General features: G+C 42.5%; 1 protein-coding gene across 7 annotated transcripts in view; it reads left to right on the top strand.

The window, feature by feature from the left end:
* Positions 1–23500, top strand: part of LINGO1 (leucine rich repeat and Ig domain containing 1) — a 275425-nt gene that overhangs the window by 21599 nt on the left and 230326 nt on the right. For all 7 annotated transcript variants that reach the window (XR_015745132.1, XR_015745131.1, XR_015745133.1 and 4 more), the window contains exon 2: positions 5540–5759. The gene's annotated coding sequence lies outside the window, so the exon portion shown is untranslated. The remainder of the gene's footprint in view (positions 1–5539; positions 5760–23500) is intronic.

Below are 23500 nucleotides of genomic sequence, written 5' to 3'. Positions count from 1 at the left end.
CCAGAGCATCGTATTATTAGACACCGCCATCTATATTTCCTTTTCTCGGTCTGGTCCTTTCCCCCACCTCATTTTTCAATGTTCTTCTGTCCTTGATTTCACTACAACCTTCTTCAAGTTTCCTTGACGCATCTTTCGGTTCCTTCGTTGTGGATTTTTACAGCTGCTTCTCAACCTTGGGCCATCCTACGAAGCAAAGGCATAAAAAAAAAATCACACTCTTTATTTTTAAACGTTCTTGAATCCCCTCAAACTTGTCTATTTATGAACCGTGCATTTTATACAAGAGGAAAGCTTGAGGTTGAGTGGTTTTTTTTTTTTTTTTTTCCGGGGAGTTTTGAATGGCATCGTAAGCCATGAACATTTATTTATTTTTTTTAAAAAAAGGGGCCTCCCTGCTTTTAATATCTGCAAAAGTCTAGACTCTAATGCCAAGTTGTCATTGGAAGTGAAGGATTTCAGATTGCTAGCAGGGAACTGGCTTCTTGGCAGCCACCAGGCAAAGCGAAGGCGGAGACACGAGGAACGATGTCTTGGCGAATGATTATAAATGGCCTCATTCCCCACACAATGGTGGCAGGGGGCCAGGGATTTGGTTTCTGACAAAGCTTAGTTGGGGAGCTGAAGGATGGAGTGATCTGGGTCCACGAATACAAAGGTGAGCTTTGGATCCTGTAGCAAAGAGGAGATAACAGGGCGATGAAGGCCTCCGTGGCCAATGGTTTGCTTTGATGCATCCAGGGCACGGAGAAGGGATCGAGGCAGCATTCTTGGACTGGAGATAGGACTTTCAAGAATAAGAGGGTCCCGCCATTTGCCAAGACCACCGCGGATCGTGGGAATAAAGGAGATGGGATTGCAAGAGTCGGCAACATTTTGGTTGGCTTGTGAGATTTGCTTTCGAAAGTTTGACAGTGTTTGTCGGTTGGGTCTGCTCGATAAAAATAAGACCAGCCCTTGGTCCTCTGGAATGGGTTAGGGTTGATGTACAGTGTTTGTGCTGATATGCTTTGCTGGTGGACTCCGTCAGGCCAAGTTTATGGAGAAACTAGCTGCTGCTGACCAGTTGTTGTTTGACAAAGAAAAAACCGAAATGAGACTGAATGAATTTCTCATCTCATGATTTTATTGCTTATTGTACCCTATGACTATCATTAAGTGTTGTGCCTGATGATTCTTGACTCCTGACAAATGTATCTTTTCTTTTATGTGCACTGAGAGCATTTGCACCAAGACAAATTGCTTGTGTGTCCAATCACACTTGGCCAATAAAATTATTCTATTCTATTCTATTCTATTCTATTCTATTCTATTCTATTCTATTCTATTTATTCTATTCTTTCCTGGTTCTATTCTTTCCTGGTTCTCTTCTTTTCTCTTCTCTTCTCTTCTCTTCTCTTCTCTTCTCTTCTCCTCTCTTCTCTTCTTTCCTGGTTCTATTTCTTTCCTGGTTCTATTCTTTCCTGGTTCTATTCTATTCTATTCTATTCTATTCTATTCTATTCTATTCTATTCTATTCTATTCTATTCTATTATCTCATCATAGTACTAGGGATAATTCAACAGAGACCAAGAATTGGGAGAAAAATCTTTCAGAGATAGTCTCTCCTCTCCGGGGATGGGATTCAAAAATTCCCAGCAACCGCTTCGCTGCCCAGTTGCTGGGTGGGCATGGCCATGGTGGGTGTGGCCTACAGGAACCTCCAGGGGGTGCTATTTTTTTGCCTTCCCAAGGGTCCAGAGGCTTCCCTCGGGCCTCTGGGAGGGCAAAAACACCCTCCCCTGGGCTCTGGAAGCCCCCCGGAAGCCAGAAACAGGCCCCGTTTCTGGACTTCCAGAAGGCCTGTTTTTCCCCCTCTGTGTAGACCCTGCACTTACCTGCATCAAAAATGGGCCACATGGAGGCTCCTGGGAGGGGCGGGGTGGGCAGGGCCATCCAGTCGGTTCAAATACAGGTTCGGCGAACCAGATGCAAATTTATCATTCAGTTCGCCCGAACCAGTCCAAAACAGTAGAATCCCATTCCTGCTCCTCTCCTCTCCTCTCCTCTCCTCTTCTCTCCTCCTTGCTTGCCAATAGAGGACAACAATGTACTTAACCATGGCCAATTGGCCATCTTTTCTTTCGTTGGCCTAGCAGCTAAGAAAAGACAAGAACAATCAGATGGTGATCTGCCAATCTGGAATCAGAAGTTGGCCACGGGTCTCTTGGGCCTCTATTATGTATCCTTGGAATCTCTGGAAAGGTTAGGCTGAACTCTGCAACTGGCCGTGTGCCGTTGGTTAAGCCAGCCTGTACTTCACTGGCTTAACCAGCTACACGCAGTTGGTTTGGGGCATCTTGTTAGCCCAAACAGCTGTGGTTTATTTAAGAAGCAATAGTTAAGGGAAGTCAGCTTTGTGCCATGGAAGAACCCAGGATACATCTCTATCTGGGTTCAGAAAAGCACTTCTCCTGAGTATCTTTCTTTCTTCTGGTGTCATCAGGGACGGGTCAAAATCTTGGTTCACGCCATTGCGTGACATTCATTTCTTCCGTTGTTCTGGCAACCAGTCATTTGGTTAAATATGCATTTTATTTCTCACCGTGTTGGATGTCCAAAGCTGACCTTTTGAAACAAAGGTGGCTTATAATGTTATCTCTCAGACCTTTAGCTGGTAGAGTTTTATCTATAAAAAAACCTTCTTCTGATAGGTACTGCTGAATGACCCCGCTGAATGACCCCTCCATCGTAGGAGTCATAACTGGTGTTCCATCCTCCGTTCCTGTTTATTTTGCTTGGCCATTCTCCAATGGAGCATTTTTTGGTCATAGCTGTTCAGCAATTTAGCTGATAAACTTATTCAATTTCACGTTGTCTGCACCCATCACAGTTGTCAACGTTGGCTTGCAGGCATTGGGGTTATTCAGAATGGTGTAGTATCTCCTGCTTAAGTAGAGGGCTGGACTAGAAGACTTCCAAGGCCCCTTCCAACTCTGTTATTCTATATTCTATGACTTGGGACTAATTTTTTTCTGCCACTGGGAGAAATCTACATGCTGTTCCATGATCATGTTTTGGGCCTCCAATTAAGTCTGGGATATTTATTTTTTTTCCCTTAAGAGCAAAGCTACTTAGATCATGGACTCAAGTACATCCAGCTATTTTCTACCCATCTAAGGAACTGCATGTTTTCATCTATTTTGGCAATTTCCTGGCCTGCTTTTTAAAATGCTGGAAATTTTATGTCTGCTATTACTTGGTAGGTTCTCTTGTACAGAGAGAGATGTAGAGAGTGTATACTTCATATACCGAGCTTCTACAAAACTTCATCTTATGCAGAACTTTCCATGCAACATGTTTTTTTGTGTGTGTGCATGCATGTGTATGTGTCAGAGGTGGGTCTTCAGCAGGTTCTGACCAGTTCTGGAGAACCAGTAGCGGAAATTTTGAGTAGTTTGGAGAATCAGCAAACACCTCCTCTGACTGGAGATTTTACAGTATCCTTCCCCTGCCACGCCCACCAAGCCACACCCACAGAACCAGTAGTAAAAAAATGTGAACCCCACCACTGGTGTGTGTGTGTGTATGTGTTTGTGTGTGTGTGTGATGCATTTAATGTAGCCCAGTTAAGATGAAATATCTAATTCCTCCAATTTATTTCCATTGAAATCTTTATGGATGCCTTGTATACCCCTGTTAACAATTGTTAACATGAGTTAATAATGCAATAAAGGGAATTTATAAAAATGTTTAAGATTTAACAATAGAGTTGAATTTCCTAAGAAATATCGTTTTTACTATATTATAAACTTCAATACTCCGTTTTTTTGTTTGATTATTTCAAAATGTAGTATTTAGAATGTACTTAGCAGAATCAGCGTGGAAAGTATGTATTATTCTAAGTGTTTAATTTAGGGGAAAGATAAAAAGTTGTCATACTTCAACCAGTGATCACGGGAAAAATATTGTATTAGAAAGAAAAGATAAATAGATAAGTGAAAGTGAACGGACAAAAGATGCAAGTAAAATTATTTAAACTGAGGTGAAATAAATAAAACAGAATTAAGAGAGTGAATAGAAGAGAGAAAAAAATAGAAAATATAGAATGTTAAATAAGATATGAAATAGTATATTTGTTAGCATGAATTTGATTTATGTCTATACAAAAAGATGTAACCCGGGGTAAGCCGCTTTCAAAAAAGAAGTTTTATGTATTTATGTTTTGTGTTATATTTGTCTATGTTTGAATTAAAACCCTAGAAGAATGTTGGAAGAGAATAATGAAACTGTAAATAAGGCGGATGGATACAATGAATATATATAATTCAAGGTAAAAGAAATATAATTGAATAGAAGGAAAGGGAGAAATAAAGAGAAGTTGGGAAAATATATGAAGTTAAAGACAAGATAAATATACATATTAAATTGTGTTTCTATGGAAATATGATAATTTGGAATTATTTTGTTTTTAAATAAGATGCCTTATTTGTTTTTCCAGAGAAGATCTCTTATGTTGTTATATTCTATGGTTTGTTTGTGTATTGATTTCAAAAATTAATAAAATTTGTTAAAAACAACAACAATTGTTATAAATAACAGCATAGACATTTTTTTTTACAAACCAAAGTAACTCTGATTTTATTTACAAGGTTTAAAGATTTAATGCTCCATAAGAGTTAGGTGACTTTCTAAATCCAGCCAATCAGTCAGCCAAACAATCAGTCCTTGAAATCAATTTTGCAGTTCGTTGTCATTTCCAAACTGGTGGGGAATGGTACCCTAAATTTTTGTGTGAGGAACATTGGAAGAGCTATAGAAGTGGGCCGAATGTATCAATGTAGCTTCAGGTTGAAGCATCCAAGATGTCGGAGAAGGAGGGGCAGAAACTGGAGGCAGAGTCAAAAGAGGAATCAGTCTAGAATCCCTACGTAGTCACAAATGAGCTAAGTCCATCACACTTTGAGTGCCATTGGTTCTTATCTAACTCTAACCAGGTGCCCACTGTTAGCTGAAAAGATTCCTGTACAATAAATAAGCTTTAATTGAACCTTCATGTGCAAACCTGGTCTTTCGCTCCTGATTGAAAATAAACTGGGGAAATGTCTGCGTGATCTTCAAAGTGACCTTTTCCCTGCTCAAACCACGTTTTTTCCCCTTCTGCATCCTTCTCTGCAGACTAAATTGATTCTCTTTTATCAGTTGATTGATCAGCTATCATTTCTGCAACTGCCCAAGAGCTCTAATTATCTTAGTTATTACGAGATATGAAAAAGCAAAGCAACAAAGGATTGCAATCACCTCTATTTCATGGTTTATTTGCAGTTTAATCTTGATTAGATTTAGGACAACTTCCTCCTCCTCCAGGTATCGTATTCACCCTTCCTTATTTGTTCACCTTTGAGGGCGTTGCATGGAATATACTTCTTTTCTGCAACAGGAACAGCTAACTTTGTATATCTGTGGCTTTGATTTTTGGTTAAGTCCACAGCATTTAATTAGCAAATTCTGGGTTCCTCTTTTAATTCCGCCCCCCTTTTTTCCCTCTCTCTTTTCCAGTTTCTTGTACTTGGACCTCAGAAGCAATTCCTGTAACTTGCCTCACAAGGGAATACATTTGCTTTCCCCCCCCAAACTCGGCACTTCTACTCAACCTACATTCTCATGAGAGACCTTATTAGTCTCCATCAGTTCGATGTCTTGTGGGAAAGGAAAGACGGTAATTTTGGACCGCTCTAAAATTTTCTGACAACTTCCAAGTCCCTGGGATTCTACTAAGGTAGGAATTTACTCATTTAGGTTACCTTCAACAACAAGCAAATGTCGACATTCATAAAGAGCTTAGTAATTTTTTTTAAAGGTCACTGTTTTGTGCTTCCTAAGATCTTTATTTTTTAAAAAGGCAAAACAAAGTAACAGCTAACACTTCACACTAGAGGAGTTGTGATGCCAGCCAAAATTTGAGAAGCTCAGGTGTAAGCGAGTAAAATTTGAGCCAAGCGTGAAGATTTGGTTGGTTCACTAAATCCAAGGATGCAAAAAAAAAAGTTTAAAAACAGAAGGTGCACATTAAAAAATAGCGGCAAATCTCTGTCAGGTGACTCTGTCGTATCATCGACCTTTCTTTGAAGGAAGAGATGACTGGGGTATAGAAGTGTTCCTAATTTGATGGGTACCTATTGGTCCTCCCTAGATGGTTGGTTGTTTTTCTTGTCAGTGTGTCTTTAGCTGGGTCTGGGTGAGAAGTTGATAGGGCAAATGGATTGCTACCATCCTAGATTTTGAAAGAAGGATTTCCCCTGTGCGCTGGATGGAAAGTGTAGGTTGATAGTTAAGCATTTGGGCGGTGTGTTGTGTGAACCCTTAATACAGGTTAAAGTCCACCTACAAGGTTGTGCAAGGGGTTGCAGAAGTAGGAATCACTTCTGCACTTCACTGTGGGCTTTGCACAAAGAAGACTCCTTGTTGTCATCTTGGACAACTTTTGGTTCTTTGGTGTGGTCTGGCCCTTGGCATGGAGTCTTGCAGAAAGCTCACCACTCACACCTTAAGAGATTTGAAGACCGGGTGTTAACTTCACAGAATCCGCCATACTTGGATCAATCACAATTGAGTTGACCAGTGGAGGATAAAAATATGGGTCTTCCTCCCTCCCTCCCTCTCTCCCTGCCGCCCTCCCTGCCTCTCATTTCCTTCCTTCCTTCCTTCCTTCCTTCCTTCCTTCCTTCCTTCCTTCCTTCCTTCCTTCCTTCCCCTCCCTCCCTCCCTCCCTCCCTGCCTGGCTCTCATTTCCTTCCTTCCTTCCTCCCTTCCTTCCTTCCTCCCTCCCTTCCTTCCTTCCCCCTCCCTCCCTCCCTTCCTCCCTCCCTGCCTGGCTCTCATTTCCTTCCTTCCTTCCTTCCTTCCTTCCTTCCTTCCTTCCTTCCTTCCTTCCTTCCTTCCCCTCCCGCCGTCCCTTCCTCCCTCCCTCCCTGCCTGGCTCTCATTTCCTTCCTTCTTCCTTCCTCCCTCCCTCCCTCCCTTCCTTCCTTCCTTCCTTCCCCTCCTCCCTTCCTCCCTCCCTCCCTGCCTGGCTCTCATTTCCTTCCTTCCTTCCTTCCTCCCTCCCTTCCTTCCTTCCCTCCCTCCCTCCCTCCCTCCCTCCCTCCCTGCCTGACTCTCATTTCCTTCCTTCCTTCCTTCCTTCCTTCCTTCCTTCCTTCCTTCCTTCCTTCCTTCCATCCTTCCTCCCTTCCTCCCTCCCTCCCTGCCTGACTCTCATTTCCTTCCTTCCTTCCTTCCTCCCTCCCTCCCTCCCTCCCTGCCTGACTCTCATTTCCTTCCTTCCTTCCTTCCTTCCTTCCTTCCTTCCTTCCTTCCTTCCTTCCTTCCTTCCTTCCTTCCTTCCTTCCATCCTTCCTCCCTCCCTTCCTTCCTTCCCCTCCCTCCCTCCCTTCCTCCCTCCCTGCCTGACTCTCATTTCCTTCCTTCCTTCCTTCCTTCCTTCCTTCCTTCCTTCCTTCCTTCCTTCCTTCCTTCCTTCCTTCCTTCCTTCCCCCTCCCGCCCTCCTTCCTCCCTCCTCCCCTGCCTGGCTCTCATTTCCTTCCTTCTTTCCCCCTCCCTCCCTCCCTCAAAATGCTCATTTTTAAATGCATGTGAATTTTATTTATTTCTGAGCTGCAAATCAGGGCTGGATTATTGTGGTCGGTGGCGCAGTCAGCCAGATGTTCAAACTGGGTTTGGCATTTTTGTCCACCCATTGGGCCCTTCCTAAGGACCCGGGAGAGAAAGATGTTCTTCTCCGATGGCTTAGCACCTTGCAAAACAAAAACATTACCCCATTGGACATGTATTGTCACCCTGGGCTGCTCTTTCTTCCCAAGTTTCCGTCTTCCCCCCAAACAATTTCCCTCGGAGTGCATGATAGTTCAGCGCTCCAGGTCACCTGGACTCTTCATTTCTGAAGCCTCCTGCGCGGTGATTTTTCACTTCAGCTAAAGAGGCAATTTCTTGATTTGGTTCACGAGAGCTCCTGGAGTGACAGTAAGTGCCTATCATTTCCCAAAGAAGTTTAAACGCCTCTCTCTCTGTGGCCTTGTGGGTTGGAGGGAGCAGACAACTGGTATTTCAAAGACGACAAACTGGGGTCCGCTATGATAGTTGCAGTGCTCCCATCTGGAGTTAAGATACTGGGCTTGTCCTCTGGAAAACCAACAGCTTGAGTTTGAGACCTGAGCGCCATATGATGGAGTGCGCTCCCGTTACTTGCTCCAGCTCCTGCCTTATCTAGCAGTTCAAAAGCATGCAAAGCATGCAAGTAGATCAATAGGTACCACCAGTAGGAAGAAAACAGTGTTCCGTGAACCTTTGGCATACAGCCATACTGTCCATATGACCAGGAGATGACAGTCTGAACCAGAGGGCGGGGTCAAGCCTGTCATCAGTCTTGACTCCCTTCACACTCACCAGAGAGCTAAGCCCAACCGTCCTTGTATTCCGTTGACTCTTGTCTTCACCACTTCGCTTTGACCGTTAGTAGTTCAGATTTTTGTAGAGAGCTTTCGCACCCATAAATGTATACATTCATTTGAACTGCCCGGACTCCTGATTTTTCTGCACTCGATAGTTGTGCCCTACTTTCTGGATCAGGTGCCTGAATGCCATTTATTCTACTCCAAGCCTTGGTTTCCAGAAACACCCAGATCTTGACCATTCTTCTTTTTTAAGCAGCGTCGTTTCCCCCAAGAATTATCTCTACAGGCCTTCCAGACAAATGGTTTTTAAATAAAATCTCAGGGCTACCTTGTTAAATCCTCTGCCAACTTTGCCTCTTGGGTGCTGTGATTTATCTAGACCAACTGTTAACAAATTAACTTTTAAATCACTTTGCCCGGTCTTTTGGAATCCTTTGCTTTAATCTGGCAACCCAAGATGCCCCACCTCATCTCCTCTTTGGGCAAAGCAGGCAGGAATTATGTTTGATTAGCCAGTTGCAGATCTACCTGAGAGAGAAAAAAAAGAGGCATGGGAGAAGCTGGTAAAAAGGTGGGAAAAAAAGAACGACATTGAAAGGGGAAAACGGAGAAAGAGATAGGCACTCCAAACAGAGGTGAATGAAGCAAAATCCAGGGAGATATTTTTAGGGAGTAACCTTGATCTTAACTGAAATGGCTGCAAAGAAGCAAAAAAAAACAGAGTTGAAAGGGACCTTGGAGGTCTTCCTATCCCATTTCGGGCAAACGGTTGTCCAATCTCTTCTTAAAAACTTCCAGTGTTGGAGCATTTACAACTTCTGGAGGCAGGTTGTTCCGCTGATTGATTGTTCTGTCAAGAAATTTGTCCTTGGTTCTAGGTTGCTTCTCTCCTTGATTGGTTTTCCATCCATTACGTCTTGTCCTGCCTTCCGTTGCTTTGGAGAATAGCTTGACTCCCTCTTCTTTGGGGCAACTTCTTAGCAATAGCACTTAGACTTACAGTATATATCAATGGTGGGATTCAATTTTTTTTACTACTGGTTCTGTGGACGTGGCTTGGTGGGCGTGGCCAGGGAAGGATACTGTAAAATCTCCAGTCAGAGGTGGTATTTGCCAGTTCTCTGAACTACTCAAAATTTCCACTACCGGTTCTCCAGAACTGGTCAGGATACCACCTCTGGTATATATCACTTCATCGGGCTTTACCATAGTCTCTGGGCAGTTTTTAGTGTCAGTCTCTTGCCTCCAACAATCTGGGTCTTCATTTTACTGACCTCGGAAGGATGGGAGGCTGAGTCAACCTTGGGCCTGGTGGGATTTGAACTCCTGGCTGTGGGCAGAGTTAGCCTGCAATACTGCATTCTAACCACAAAAAAGGAAGGAAAGGAAGGAAAGGAAGGAAGAAGGAAGGAAGGAAGGAAGGAAGGAAGGAAGGAAGGAAGGAAGGAAGGAAGGAGGGAGGGAGGGAGGGAGGGAGGGAGGGAGGGAGGGAGGGAGGAGGGAGGAAAATAAGAGTTGGAAGGGACCTTGGAGATTCAAATGGCTGTCCACTCTCTTGACAAGAACCTCCAGTGAAGCGGCATCAAGGAAGGAAGGAAGGAAAGAAGGAAGGAAGGAAGGAAGGAAGGAAGGAAGGAAGGAAGGAAGGAAGGAAGGAAGGAAGGAAGGAAGGAAGATAGCAATAGCCCTTAGACTTTTATACTGCTTCACAGTGCTTTAGAGCCTCTCAAAGTTGTTTACAGACTTAGCCTCTTGCCCCCCAAAATCTGGGTCCTCATTTTACCCACCTTGGAAGGAGGGAAGGCTGAGTCAACCTTGAGCCTAGCGAGATTTGAGCTGCCAAATTGCAGGCAGCCGGCAGTCAGCAGAAGTCGCCTGCAATACTGCACTCCAACCACTGCACCACCGTGAATTTAATGAACGGCTTCATGACAGTTCATGGATCACTATTGCTCAACCTTGGCCAGAAATGGATCATGGTTTCTCAACCTTGGCCATTTTAACATGGTTGAACTTCAACTCTTGTGCTGGCTGGGGAAATTCTGGGAATTGAAGCCCGCCTTTTCTTCAAGCGGCCAAGGTTGACAAACACTAGACCACATGCTTCACAATTGCAAAGCTACCAAAGTTGAGGAACCTGCTATAAGATGTTGGAATTCTAATGCCGGTATGAGCTTACCCTGGGAGAATGGTGAAAAGTGTATTTAGGTCTCTCTAACCTGACTAGCTTACTTTTATACACAGTGGATGCCTGCAAACGGGTGCAATCAAGATCCTATATAATGCAGAGACTTTCCTCAGCGGGGAGCATGCAAGCAGTTGCATTTGTAACTAAGCACAATTTTTCTTTGCACGTAATAAACTATAATTTGAAGTTTTCCACTGGGAAGTGTCCATTTTCTTTTCTTTATCTTCATTACTGGCTTTTCTGCTCTGTTACCTTGAGAAAAATCAGCGTCGTGCTAAAGAAGGATGTCCCCAGCAGAGCGAGACCTTTTTACATCGAAATAACACGTTTGGTTTTCTTCTTGGGCACCTTTTAATTTTTTTATATATATATTATAAGGAAGCTTTTAACATCTGTGGGAGCAGTCAGACAACATAATTAACCTGGATGCTGAATTAACCATGATCAGGGTTTGAAGAATACAGTGAACTGTAAAAAAAACCAAACCAAACCAAACCAAACCGAGTTTGAACAAAAGGCTGGGAGACCAAACATGAAAAGAGGAATAATGTTAGCCCAAAGTAATACAGTGTGTGTTGTACAAACACTTTAACCATAGATATTATTAATGATGGGTAATGATATGAGAACATCATTATCCATCATTACCAAATCAGGTCCCCGTCAATGCCACAATTATTTCCATATTATTTAGCTGCATCCAACGCTCTGCCCTTTTAATATGTTGAAAAGCTTGAGTTTGTTGTCTGCTATTTTCCGTAAACTACTATTAGGATGAGCAGTACCTAATAAGGGTATCTGTCAACCTCAGAGGCAGAGGAATTCTGGTAGTTGAAGTCCACCCATCTTAAAGTCACTGAGATTGAGAAACAGTGACTGTGTGTATGTATATGTGTATATATTGCATGTGTATATGTCTATGTATCTGTGTTTATATATAGATATGTAGATATAAACGTACAATTATTTTATGAATAAGCAAATGTTGTACTGAACTTTTTGAAGCAGGCACTTTTTAAATTGTGTCCATTGTTTTTTTTTGTCAGTGATGGTCATAGCTATATTAGTAGCTATAACAATGCAGGTAACTTCTTCACCAAACAGCTGAACTGCAAATCTGATGGGAATTAGAACTTAAAAGGACCAGCAATTTAATTTATAACAAACGTTTAGCTAATAAACAAGTAGCTGCTAAGCTCTATATTAATTTACGCTAATGAGGTCCTGCTATAATCCTTGATGAATGCATAAACTTCATACAGTCTTGGCAGGATTAAAAAAAAAGAAGGCAGAGTTAGGTATCCCAATAATTTATTTATAAAGGTATAATTCACAACACACATGAACAATGAAGAGAAAAAGCAACTTTGCAGATTCTTTGTTTAATAAGCTGATGGATAGCCTAGGTTTCATGCATCTTAATTCCAGCTGGATTTCCATTTACCGCAACGAGTGGGAGTTTTAGGAAGTAATGAGAGCCATTAATATGTGCTTTCTTTGCCATTTATAGCAAAAAGATTTATTCGTGACCAATCAGGTTTCCTTAAGACTTTTACAGAACTAAACCGGGGGAGAAAACCCCCTTTTTTTCCCATTTCTAAAAACATTGAGTGGTTTCTCAAGGGACCAAATCCAAGAAAAATGGGTAATCCCAGCAAAAACTAAATTTGATTTAATTTAATTTACAGTGGTATTTTGGTACTCAACTGCTTTGAAACTCATCAAATTTCATACTTAATGCATTTTGACACGAAAATGTTGTCCTGGTATTCATTGTTCATTTAGTACTCAACACACAAGCTAAGAGTTGTCAATGTTGGTTGCTTTGTGATTCCCTACATTACTCCTTATGGGAAAAAAATTGACTCATCATTTTTGGTACTCACTGCATCTTCCCAAACCAATTAATGATGAATACTGAGGTACTGAGTGATAATGAAAAGAAAAGCCAAAAAACGGGGGGCAAAACTCACTTAACAAATGTCTCACTTAACATCAGACAATTTGGGCTTAATTATAATCAGGAAACACACATGGTTGAGTAAAAGGTCGTTTGGATTCCCATAGAACAGTCTCCATGTTTCTCAACCTCACCAATTCTATGATGAGTGGACCAGCTCCCAGAATCCCCCAGGCAGTATTATTGTGTTGTAGTTTGAAGTGGTGTTGATCTGGCCAAATATTTTGACTCAGTTGTGTAGTCAAGTTCCTTCCTTTTGGTTGACTTGGTCTTAGCCGCAATCCATAGTTGGTGTTGGGACAAGGGATCAGGGCTATACGTTAAGCTGCAGCTCAGATTTATTGCTCAAGCTATACACAACTAAAGTTCAGTGCTAAATTGGCACCAGATAAAGGACAGCGGAATTCAAAGAGAGTTGGACTTGGACCGCTTGTGGGAACGTAACAATTCTAGACTAGCAGCCCACTGGACTCCACCTCCACAGTTCTGCCTGCTCTTCTCCTCCAGTTGGAGAGACAGGTGAGGTAAACCTCGTTTCTCTACCTTAGACCTAACTCCTAATCTCCCTGCCTAATTTCTTGCTTTGGCCAGGCCTCAGTTTTCCTCCCTGATGCCAGTTTCGGCAGCCTTGTTACAACCCAGTCATCATGAGATTTTCCAACTGCCTGTTCGCACGGAGGAAACAATTAGAACATTTTCATCTTTTCAGCGTGAAGCAGTAGTTTATGGCGTGGGGGGGGGGGAGGATTTTTGTCATTAATTACCGCGTGCTACGTGGGTCTGTGTCAATATTGTGCATTGGAGTTTCTTGCACTGTAAATTAAACCTCCCCATCTGTGACTTTGTATTAGCGACAGTATAAAGCTTATCTGTGAAGCCAGGGTGAATTGGGCAACGTTGGATCTGAATCGCCAGTGCAGTTCAGAGAACTGGCGTCATTGGATCTGGATGGTCGGATCAGATGGACAATTTGGAGAAAGTCAGCTGGGATTTCCAGATGGATTTCAAACCTAGCCCATGGAAGAAGCATCAATTCAGGGCTATCTACTTTGCTTTGATGCCTTGAATTGATTCCCTCCTTTGATTGATCACCTTGGAATCGGATCACGGCAATAGATCTCTGCAGGGTCCTCTTCTCGGGTTGCCAGTTGCTTCTGTATTCAAGATTGATAAGTTTCGCTTCAATGAGTTTTGTATTTGGTTGGCATCCACAGAGATCATTCTGTTCATTCTTGGCCAGGCTCAACGATGGGGATAAGCCAAAGACTACCTGCAAATTCCCAAATAAGTGAAAATCCCAATACAGGAGAATACTTTTAGCCTAAGGTTGAAATGAGAAGTCCTTGGTGCTCTCTGAGTTTGTTTTCTTGGAGATGTTTCATCAATGATGATGATGATGTCACCTAGTTTGGGTAATGAAACGTCTGCAAGAAATCAAGCAAACTCAGAGAGCACCAAGGAGCCCTTAAGTGAAATCCATATCATAAATATTGGTTGCATGCAAATAAGGTGGCAACAATTGGACATCGGAAAGAAATCAGATTTTTGTTCAAACTTATAATTTGATGGGAAGAGAGTTAGGTCTGTGGGTTCTGGAAAAACCAGCAGCACAATCTTTGTTTTACTCAGTGGCTTAAACAAAATCTGTTTTTTTTTTCCTTGCTTGTTTAAATAGATCATTTCTCATTGCTTCCCCCGTGATGGGAGAGAGAGGATTATTTTCCATTTTCTGTGTGTGGCAGCCTTTTTCAATATTTAGACTGCTATTGTGAGCTTATTAAATAGATTTCTCTCCCAGCTTGACGAGGATCAAGTTGTGCTTGTTCGTGAGAGATCTCCAAGTCTGAACATTGTAGGCAAGCTTGTTTCCAAGGACCCCATTCATACAACCGGAAGTTTGCAGAAAGGAGCCCCATTTGAAATAGAAGAATAGACACCATGGCAGGAGAGGCCTTCAAAAATGTCAGCAATGGGTTCTCTGCCTGGTTGCTGGGTGGGCGTGGCCAGGGTGGGCGTGGCCTAGCCAGCCTCCTGCACCATAGCGGGAGGGGGGCATTTTTGGCCTCCCCGGGGCTCCGGAGGCTGTCTGGAAGCCGAAAATGGGCTCATTTCTGGTCTTCTGAACTTCTGAGAGGCCCGTTTTTCACCCTCCTTTCTTGCATCCAAAACGGGCCATGTGGGGACTCCTGCGAGGGATGGGGTGAGTAGGTCCAGCCACAAAAGTGGGATTCGTTGGTTGTCTGAATGGCACATAATCTTGGTTAGAGGGTCTCCCAAACCCCTGCGGACCCCCAGCAGCCCACCCCTGCACAGTGGGCTGGATGGCTGTAGCACCTCAATGCATGTTCATCTTTGTCCCATCAGAGACACCATAGCAGAAAAACAATTCCTTTTTTTAGAAGAGCATGCTCCCTCTAGACCCATAAATAGATGAGGCAGCCTTGCTTTGCTCAAACCATGGTTTATCTACTCTTGTACAGTCCTCGGTGGTTTCATCTGGCGTTGTCCCTTCGTTGTGACATGATTTCTGTGGAATTTGGACAATGCTGAGAATTTATTCCTCCCCGATCCCTATATTTCTGGCCCAGTGCCCATGCCTGCATATCAGTCCTCATGTCCACAAACATAGCCATGATAGAATGCCTGTTGGGCTACGAACCCATCCATTTGTCCAAACCGTCACCAGTTCGCAACCAATAATTCCACAGTGTTTATTCCTGCAACTGTCAAGTTGCACATTCCACGACCGTTGAGAGAGGGGACATAAAAGCCGCATGCATATTTACAACACTACTGACAAACGCCGTTTCCTCGTTTTCCTTGTTGATTCCGGCTTCTCTTCACGCGGGTTGATAGATTGGCTTTAAATGCTTGGAACTTCATCCGTAAATGCTATCTTTGTTCATGAATTTGTCCTTTTTCTCAATAACAGATGCTCCGCAGTGCTCAGTCTCATGCAAAAGCAGTTGGTCTCTGCATTCTTCCCCTCCTTTGAGGGACGGGGAGTGGGCGGGGGTGGGGTGTGGGGGAAGAGTTAATGCTTTCATCCTCATGTATGCCAGCTTGGAAACGAGGATGAAGGAAGAAGGAGAATTTGACGCCGCAAACGTGTCGGACTCAAATGCAAAGCACTGCTGCAGATGATCAGAGGCGAAATATTGAAAACTGGTTGTTGTCGTCTACCACCCGGTGTCACTTAGGCGAGATGGGCTGCGTAGACATTTAATAAATAAATAAAATAAAGCAGGAGTAAATGGCTTATTGACTCTTCCATCAACACGAAGAGGAAATTAATTTAATTAATTAACTAACCCCATCTCTGTATCACATGTCTAATTAGAGATTAGAATCGTGATGAGGTATTGGGAATTTCCTCAACTGTTACCCTGAGGTTGTTTCCTAGAAAGTATTGTTGGAAAAATTCTAATCAAGGATTCCTCCTCCTCTACCACCACCTCCTCCTCCTCCTTCTCCTTCTTCTCCTTCTCCTTCTTCTTCTCCTCCTTGTCCTCCTCCTCTTCCTCCTTCTCCTCTTCCTCCCCCTCCTCTTCCTCCCCCTCCTCTTCCACCTCCTCCTCCTCCTCCTCCTTCTCCTCCTCCTCCTCCTTCTTCTACTTCTCCTCCTCCTTCTACTTCTCCTCCTCCTCTTCCACCTCCTCCTCCTTCTTTTTCTACTTCTCCTCCTCCTCCTCCTCTTCCACCTCCTCCTCCTCCTTCTGCTTCTTCTACTTCTCCTCCTCCTCCCTCCTCCTCCTCCTCCTCCTCCTCCTCCTCCTCCTCCTCCTCCTCCTCCTCCATCTTACTTTGATCCTCTTTTACCACTTCAGATGTTAAGAGAGATGCAACTTTCTAGTTCTTGTTCTTCTGGTGGCCTCAACCATTGTTACTTGATGCAGTGTGTCTTTGATGTTATCTCTCTGTCTTCATCCGGGTCTACCTTGTGTTCTTTGGCTGCATTCTTATTATGGTTTTGTTAAACATGGCTTGTGTTGTAAGCTAAGGATGATTTCATTCCCAGAGTATCCAGAAACCTGGTGAGTTGTAAGATTTGGGGATAATCAGGTTCTAATCTAAGTCACAGAAGATTTCTAGGTGACTTTGGCCTAGATCTCAAGGCTTGTTGGCTTAGGGGGAAAATGGAAGTAGGAAGTGCTGTGGAATGGGATGACCTTCCTTGCCCCAATTTAGAGATTCCCCACTGTATGCAAAGACTGTAGTCAATCTAGACTTCATCTACATTTACTGGTGACTGGATATCTCTTATGGAGTTTTGGGGTAAAAATGAAAAAAAAATTAAGTTGTGATCTATGATTTGGGGCATTAGATAAAATAGATTATAGAAAGAAGAGGACCACGATGTAATTTTAGAGAGAAAGATTAAACTATATATTAGTTTGTAACTGGTATGAAGACTATTGGAAGCTATTCTTTCTTTCTTTCTTTTTCTTCCTTTTCTATTTTTCTTCGATGTTTATTTTCTTTTATTGCCCTCTTTTTTTTCTTCTTCTTTACTTTATAGTAGTTTACCTTAGTTTTGATCTTCTTGGTTAACCGTTTGCATAAAAATGTGAATGCTGTGTGTTGTATATGTACCTACACCAAAGATTATAGTCAATCTATTATCTATCCCATCTATTTTTTTTAAAAAATAGCAGAATAGACGTCTTAACAGTTGAGACATTGAGATTCAGGTTGGGCTGATAATGGACCAATATCAAATTTCACAACATCTGTCTTGGAAATGCTCCAGTGCGCCCTTTGGAAGCATTATCAGAAGTGTCTGACTTGAGAGGTTTTCAAGGAAGTTAAAAGTATTATTAAAGGTATGGCGCAATTATAGCAAATCCTTAGACACAGGTCCTTAGGTCATAGCTGTGTTCAAATTGTTTTATGGGAAGGGGTCAAGTCAGGCTGTTTTTTCCCCCATTCCCATCTAATTCCTCTTATCAATTTACAGATACCTTCACTTATTAAAAAAATGAACCTACCACCTGAGTTGCAATTCTTTATGCGGCTCGGTTCATTCAGCAGCATCCATTAACCGAGAGCTTTGTGCTTCCCACTGCAAAGAAAAAGAATTAATCATGAAAAGAACTGTTTTTTGTTGTTTTGTTAACCAAAAAAAAAAAAAAGAAGAAGAACATTGGGGCTTTAACAAAGAAACTTGCAGACTGAAGGTGTAGAGAGCAAATTAATAGAAACATCACAGAACATTCTGATATCTAGGAATTGTCTTTTCAGTCTATGGCTGCTGGCACGATGACAAAGATCCATTCTAGAGAGAGTCTAAAGGAGGACATTGATGTTGGTTGCACTGGAATAGAAATTACAATATTGCAATGCCGAAAGTTTTTTGAAAGTAAAGTAAGATGTCAGTTATTAAATGGTGCCATTCACCTTCAATTTCTCAGGGCCATTTTATGAACTTGAATATCTAATTCTTTTCTCTTGGTCAAGGATCTGAACTATTGGCTTAAGCTAAGTTTTCCTTCTTGGGTTAACTCTTGAGCTAAGCGAGGCTCCACTTTGTTTCCTTTTTGGCTTTTTGACTGACTCTTTTGAACAGTATGTAGATGTTGTTTACCTCTGTGTGCCTGTTGATGGCTGATTTGTTGGGATTCAAGTAAGCGGTACCCCTTATTTTAGTGGGTGAATTAGAATGGTTGCGTGAATACCATAAATCAAGCTTGCTTCTTAGAACTTTGAGTAGGGAAGCTAATGAAGCTTTCCCTAAACCATTTATCTCATCTGGGTTAAACTCCAATGATTACTTACCTTCCATACTTATTGTCTTCCGTTCCCATCTACTCCCGCTATTCATACTATCTTTTGGTTTATACCCTTGTGGTACACAACGTTGATATTTCTGAGTCATAGAAAGATGCTCTGAGCATTTTTGACATTCTGGAATTCAGGCAGGATGAATGGATGAATAGGGCAGACAAATCATGTCAGAAAAATATGATTTGGGGGAAACCAAAGTTTCATTCTGTCAAATCCTGTTTCATACATTTTCTGATCAGACAAGAGCTGTGTCTCTTTTTCTGTGAGTGACTTCATGCCACCAACTTCAGAAAAGATAGACATATATTTTCTTTAATGTATCTGAATATGACACTCATCACATCTTGGAAAGAATTCCCCTTTTAAAGAAAATATGTGATGAAATCTCTTTACGAAATTGGCAACAGATTCCGCCTAGCAGCTCTACTTGCCAAGGACAGAAAGCTGCTTCCTCCCAGTTCTTGGAGATGCTTCTGTGTTGAACCAGTAATGTGGACCTCATTATGAGAATGAAAGTTCACAAGACAAGTCTTGTTCAAGGAAGATCAAGGAGTCTTGTTATCAAGGGTTCTGTTACTTTCAGGAAAACCTCCGAATTTAATATGAAAGCCTCACTTCCTTCCCACTCATCTGCTGGGGATGACTTGCACTCTGTGGAGAGGTCTTCAGGCTCTCTCCTTTTCATTTAATGGCCAAGAAGATTCTATTTCTACATAAATAAGCTGAATAATGATAAACATGAGTTCTTCCAGATATTGTTGAAACTTCTAGTTGTAGCCTTTATGGAGCAACACAAGGAGCTGAGGTTCAGCAATTTTGGGGTCATCTTCTTCCTTCCCAGTAGAGAATTTTTTAAGAAGTTACTTTCAGACAAATGTAGGAGTCATGGAACTCCAAGCTTTTGTGCATGCTGGCTGTGAATTCTGGGACGTGTAATCCTAACTGTTGAGAGGGCATCAAGTTGAGCGGGCAGATTTAAGCTCGCTTGTTCTTGTTTGGTATTAGATACAGCTCAGGTCTTATCACAAATATGGGCGAGAAAAACACAGTAAGAACATCATTTTTTGAAAGACCGCAAGCAAATGAGTTTGCATCAGGCAAATGAATTGCATAAAGCAACAGCGTGATATGAGATATTTTCCACTTAGAGATGGCTTATCATCGCTTGCTGGAGATTTGGCTGGGCCTAAATTGGTTTGGGGAAAGCTTTGTCATATCTTGATGTCCGATGCTCTCGCTTTGTGTTTCACATAAGCAGTCATTTAGCAAATTAGCATCTATGTGGGCAATGCTATATTCCTCCTAATGGCCCTGGGTAATCTACAGCATATTTGTCAATTTCCTTTGAGTAGGAGAGGCTGCAATTGTTGCAACATGATTGACTGTGTATTTAAAGAGCATTGGGTGCAAACAACCAGCGGAGGGTTCATGTTACTGCTTTGTTACTCAGACCTATGCAGAAGAATCTTCTCAGACTAACAGTTTGCACTGTGGAAAAACTAGATCAGGTTTGACGGCATTCAAGAAGGGTTGGACATTGTCTTTTGTGGCTATGCAAAGATTCTAATTAAATTCCCCACTTGACTCCTTCCCTGGCTCTGCAGTCTTTCTCTCACAAAAGATGCGATCTGCTTTTCAGCCGTGCCTATACACGTGAATCTACAGCACCATTCTCACAATTTCCATTGGAATATAAGCATAAAATGGTGCTTCTCAGTGAAGAAGGTTAGTAACTATAATTGTCCCCAGATCCAGGAGAAGATGAAAATGGAGAAACTTTCATTGACATCTCTAGTTCAAGCAGATTGTCCTCTATGAATCCTTCTCCTAGCCTTTGTCTTCTCTTGCACTAGTCCTTCTGCCATTGCAAAGCTCTTTGAATTATCTTAAACAATACATTTTGAAGGGTTTGCTTTTATTAGTAGCATTTATCACCCAATGCTGTCTATAAATGTAGGTTTCCTTAGTTACTGTCTTTAAGAACAGGATTACAAATCAACACCTTTTTTCAACAACAAAAAAAAAAGACCACTGACATGCAGAAACAGAAAAAGAGCCAAGCTGCTTTCAATTGAGCTTCAGTCTTGCTGACCATGTGGAGACATCCACGCTGTTTCCTTGGCTAGATACCAATGTGATTTAGCAATTCCATCTTCCTGGGTGAGATTTAGCTCCTCTAGACACACGATGAAGCTCCCACAACTTCCAAAGGCAACTTCTGTTCCGTTGGTTGATTGTTCTCCCTGTCAGAAAATTCCTCCTTATTTCCAGGCTGAATCTCTCCTTGTTCAGTTTCCATCCACTATTCCTTTGTCTGGCCTTCGGGTGCTTTGGAGAATAGCTTGACCCCCTTCCTCCTCTCTGTGGCAGCCCCTCAAGTATTGGAAGACAGGTTCTCCTATCTCCCTTGGTCCTTCTCTTCACTAAACTAGCCATGCCCAGTTCCTGCAATCGTTCATCATATGTCTTAGCCTCCAGTCCCCTAATCATCTTCAACAGCGTGAACCATTTAACCATCCTATTGGTTATAAAATTAACATACACAACTTCAGTCGCTCACAGTGATTGCTTTGTGATGCATTTTGAACCAAGTCTCTGATTTTATTCATGATGGTTTGGGTGGTTTGCTGAACTATCAGTCTGGAAATTAGGACAGCAAGTTCTCCATGGCAGCTTTCCAAACATGGTGGTGCCAGGATCACCATAAAGTGAATATGTGAGGTTGCCACATTTCTAGTTTGAGTCTATATATTCAAAGAAGATCACTGAGCGATGAAACTCGAGAAGCCGGGGACTGGGAAGATCATGCGTGAAACATCCATTAAGCATGGAGGATCCTTCCTCGAAGGAAGCAGGAGGAAATCTCAGAAGTGTAACGTGAGGCTTCTTGTAATGACCAGGCCATCTTGAGCGATCCATGTGTTGTGGAAAGCATGTTACCCCACCTGCATTCCTTAAATCAGGATTTAGTGTTATACAACATAGTGTCAACTCATAAAACATTTTGTATACACATTTTATAGTTGACAACAGAAAGAAGTGGGCGGAGTTTCAAAGAGCAGGCGGCAGTGTGGAATCGAAAGTACATTCCATTCATATTTTCTTCAAAGGCTGATTAGATGTCTGGAGCTTCTGCCGTGAAAAAATCTAATTGGAGAGCATGATTGATGACTCTTGGCTATGGATGTGTTTCGTTGGATGATACAGCCAGAGAGGTGGGGGGGGGGGGAGAAGCAGGATCAAGGGTGACAGTGAATTACGTATCCCAGAGTTGGCTACGCCCAGATCAGTTTCAGACATAGAATGTTACCTTCTAATAAATCCAAAGAAGTTTTGGGAGTGTGGCTCATGATTTAATTGGAGTAACTGCTGGGACCCTGACACATAGAACACAGAGCTGGAAGACACCTCAGAGGTCATCTAGTCCAACCCCTGCTCAAGACAGGAGACCTTATACCATCCCAGTCCAATGGTGGTCCCGTTTATTTTTGAAAGCTTCCAGTGATGGAGCACCCACAATATCAGGAGGCAATGATTCCGTTGATTAATTGTTCTTGCTGTTAGAAAAATTCTCCTTACTCCTAGGTTGGTTCTTTCTCTTCCCCCCACCTCTCTCTTCTTTCTTTCTTTCTTTCTTTCTTTCTTTCTTTCTTTCTTTCTTTCTTTCTTTCTTTCTTTCTTTCTTTCTTTTTTTTTTCCTTCCTTCCTTCCTTCCTTCCTTCCTTCCTTCCTTCCTTCCTTCCTTCCTTCCTTCCTTCCTTCCTTCCTTCCTTCCTTCCTTCCTGCATAGTAAAATAGGGCTGTGCAATGCAAAGTCCAATCTGTATGGGTTGAATTGGACAGGCAGAATATGATTCCAGATCCAGCAGGTGTCTTGTGGACTTTTATCTCCAGGATACCAGACCGTCAATAATAGCCATTTTTTTTTCAAACCAAATGCTTAAGGGCAGCTTGGGTTGAAGATAATGTCTGTGGAATACATAATCTATCAAAGAAAGAAAGAACCATGTGGCAGACAAAAATTATATTCAGCACATCTTCTCACTGACTGTTTGTTCTTGGCTCTGGGAAGACTTACGCCATGTGTGTTTGTGGAGGCAGCACACACACCATCTGAAAGTGGAAAGAAAGTGGGTGGGTGAAGTCAGCAAGAGAGAGATCTTTCCTCAAGTTGTTTTCTGCCCGTAATGAATGGAAGGGGATTTGCACAAAATAAGCTTGATCGGAATCACCTTGTGCCGCTTCCTGGGATAAAGAAAGAAGAATGGTTGTGGGATCGACAATGCACACTGCACACACACACACACACACACACACACAAAAAAAAAACCCTGTATGTACCTGTGAAGGAAGGAGATGACAGATGCGGAGGCAGATTGATGAGGAACCATTTGGCAGAGCTGAGGTGTCAGTTTAAAAGAAGGAAAACTGGTGCCCAGGAAGCAAAAATAATCTGCTAATATTGTGCAATTATGGAATTGCTCCGAGTGGGTCTAAATTGTCCTCTGCAGATAAGATATGGGTTAGGGAAGAGTAATAAGAGTCACAGGTAGTACCACTCGAGGCTTTCCCATAGCTACTCCTGACCACGCAAGTTCTTAATGATGGAGTGACAATAGGCAAATTATCATCCAATGCTGTGCAAAAATGTAATCCCAGATTGGAGAAGAAGGTGATCTATCTTTGGATTTGCTAATTTACTTGCTCCTGGATGAGCTATTTCACCCAATCTGGTAAGGTGGAGTAAAGAATAGCAATAGCACTTAGACTTATATACCACTTCACAGCCCTCTCTAAGCAGTTTACAGAGTCAGCCTATTGCCCGCAACCATCTGGGCTCTAATTTTACCGACCTCGGAAGGACGGAAGGCTGAGTCAACCTTGAGCTGGTGAGATTCGAACTGCCAGACTTCTGGTAGCTGGCAGTCAGCAGAAGTAGCCTTCAGGACTGAACTCTAACCACTAAGCCACCATGGCTCTTAGAAGCACAGAGAAGCTGTGGTTTTCATGGGAGCTGTTGCAGTCCAACTCCCAACAGCACCAGCAACATGGCCGATGCTGGAGGACATCAAGAAATTAGTAGCTTTGGGTCATATTTTGACTACCGCTTCCCATTTAAAGTGTTCTCCTTCAC

This window comes from Pseudonaja textilis, chromosome 13 (assembly GCF_049901715.1).
Source record: "Pseudonaja textilis isolate UNSWEBS1 chromosome 13, rPseTex1.2, whole genome shotgun sequence".
Classification (NCBI taxonomy): domain Eukaryota; kingdom Metazoa; phylum Chordata; class Lepidosauria; order Squamata; family Elapidae; genus Pseudonaja; species Pseudonaja textilis.
Note: the sequence above shows the minus strand (reverse complement) of the source record. Positions and strands in the feature narration are given on the sequence as shown.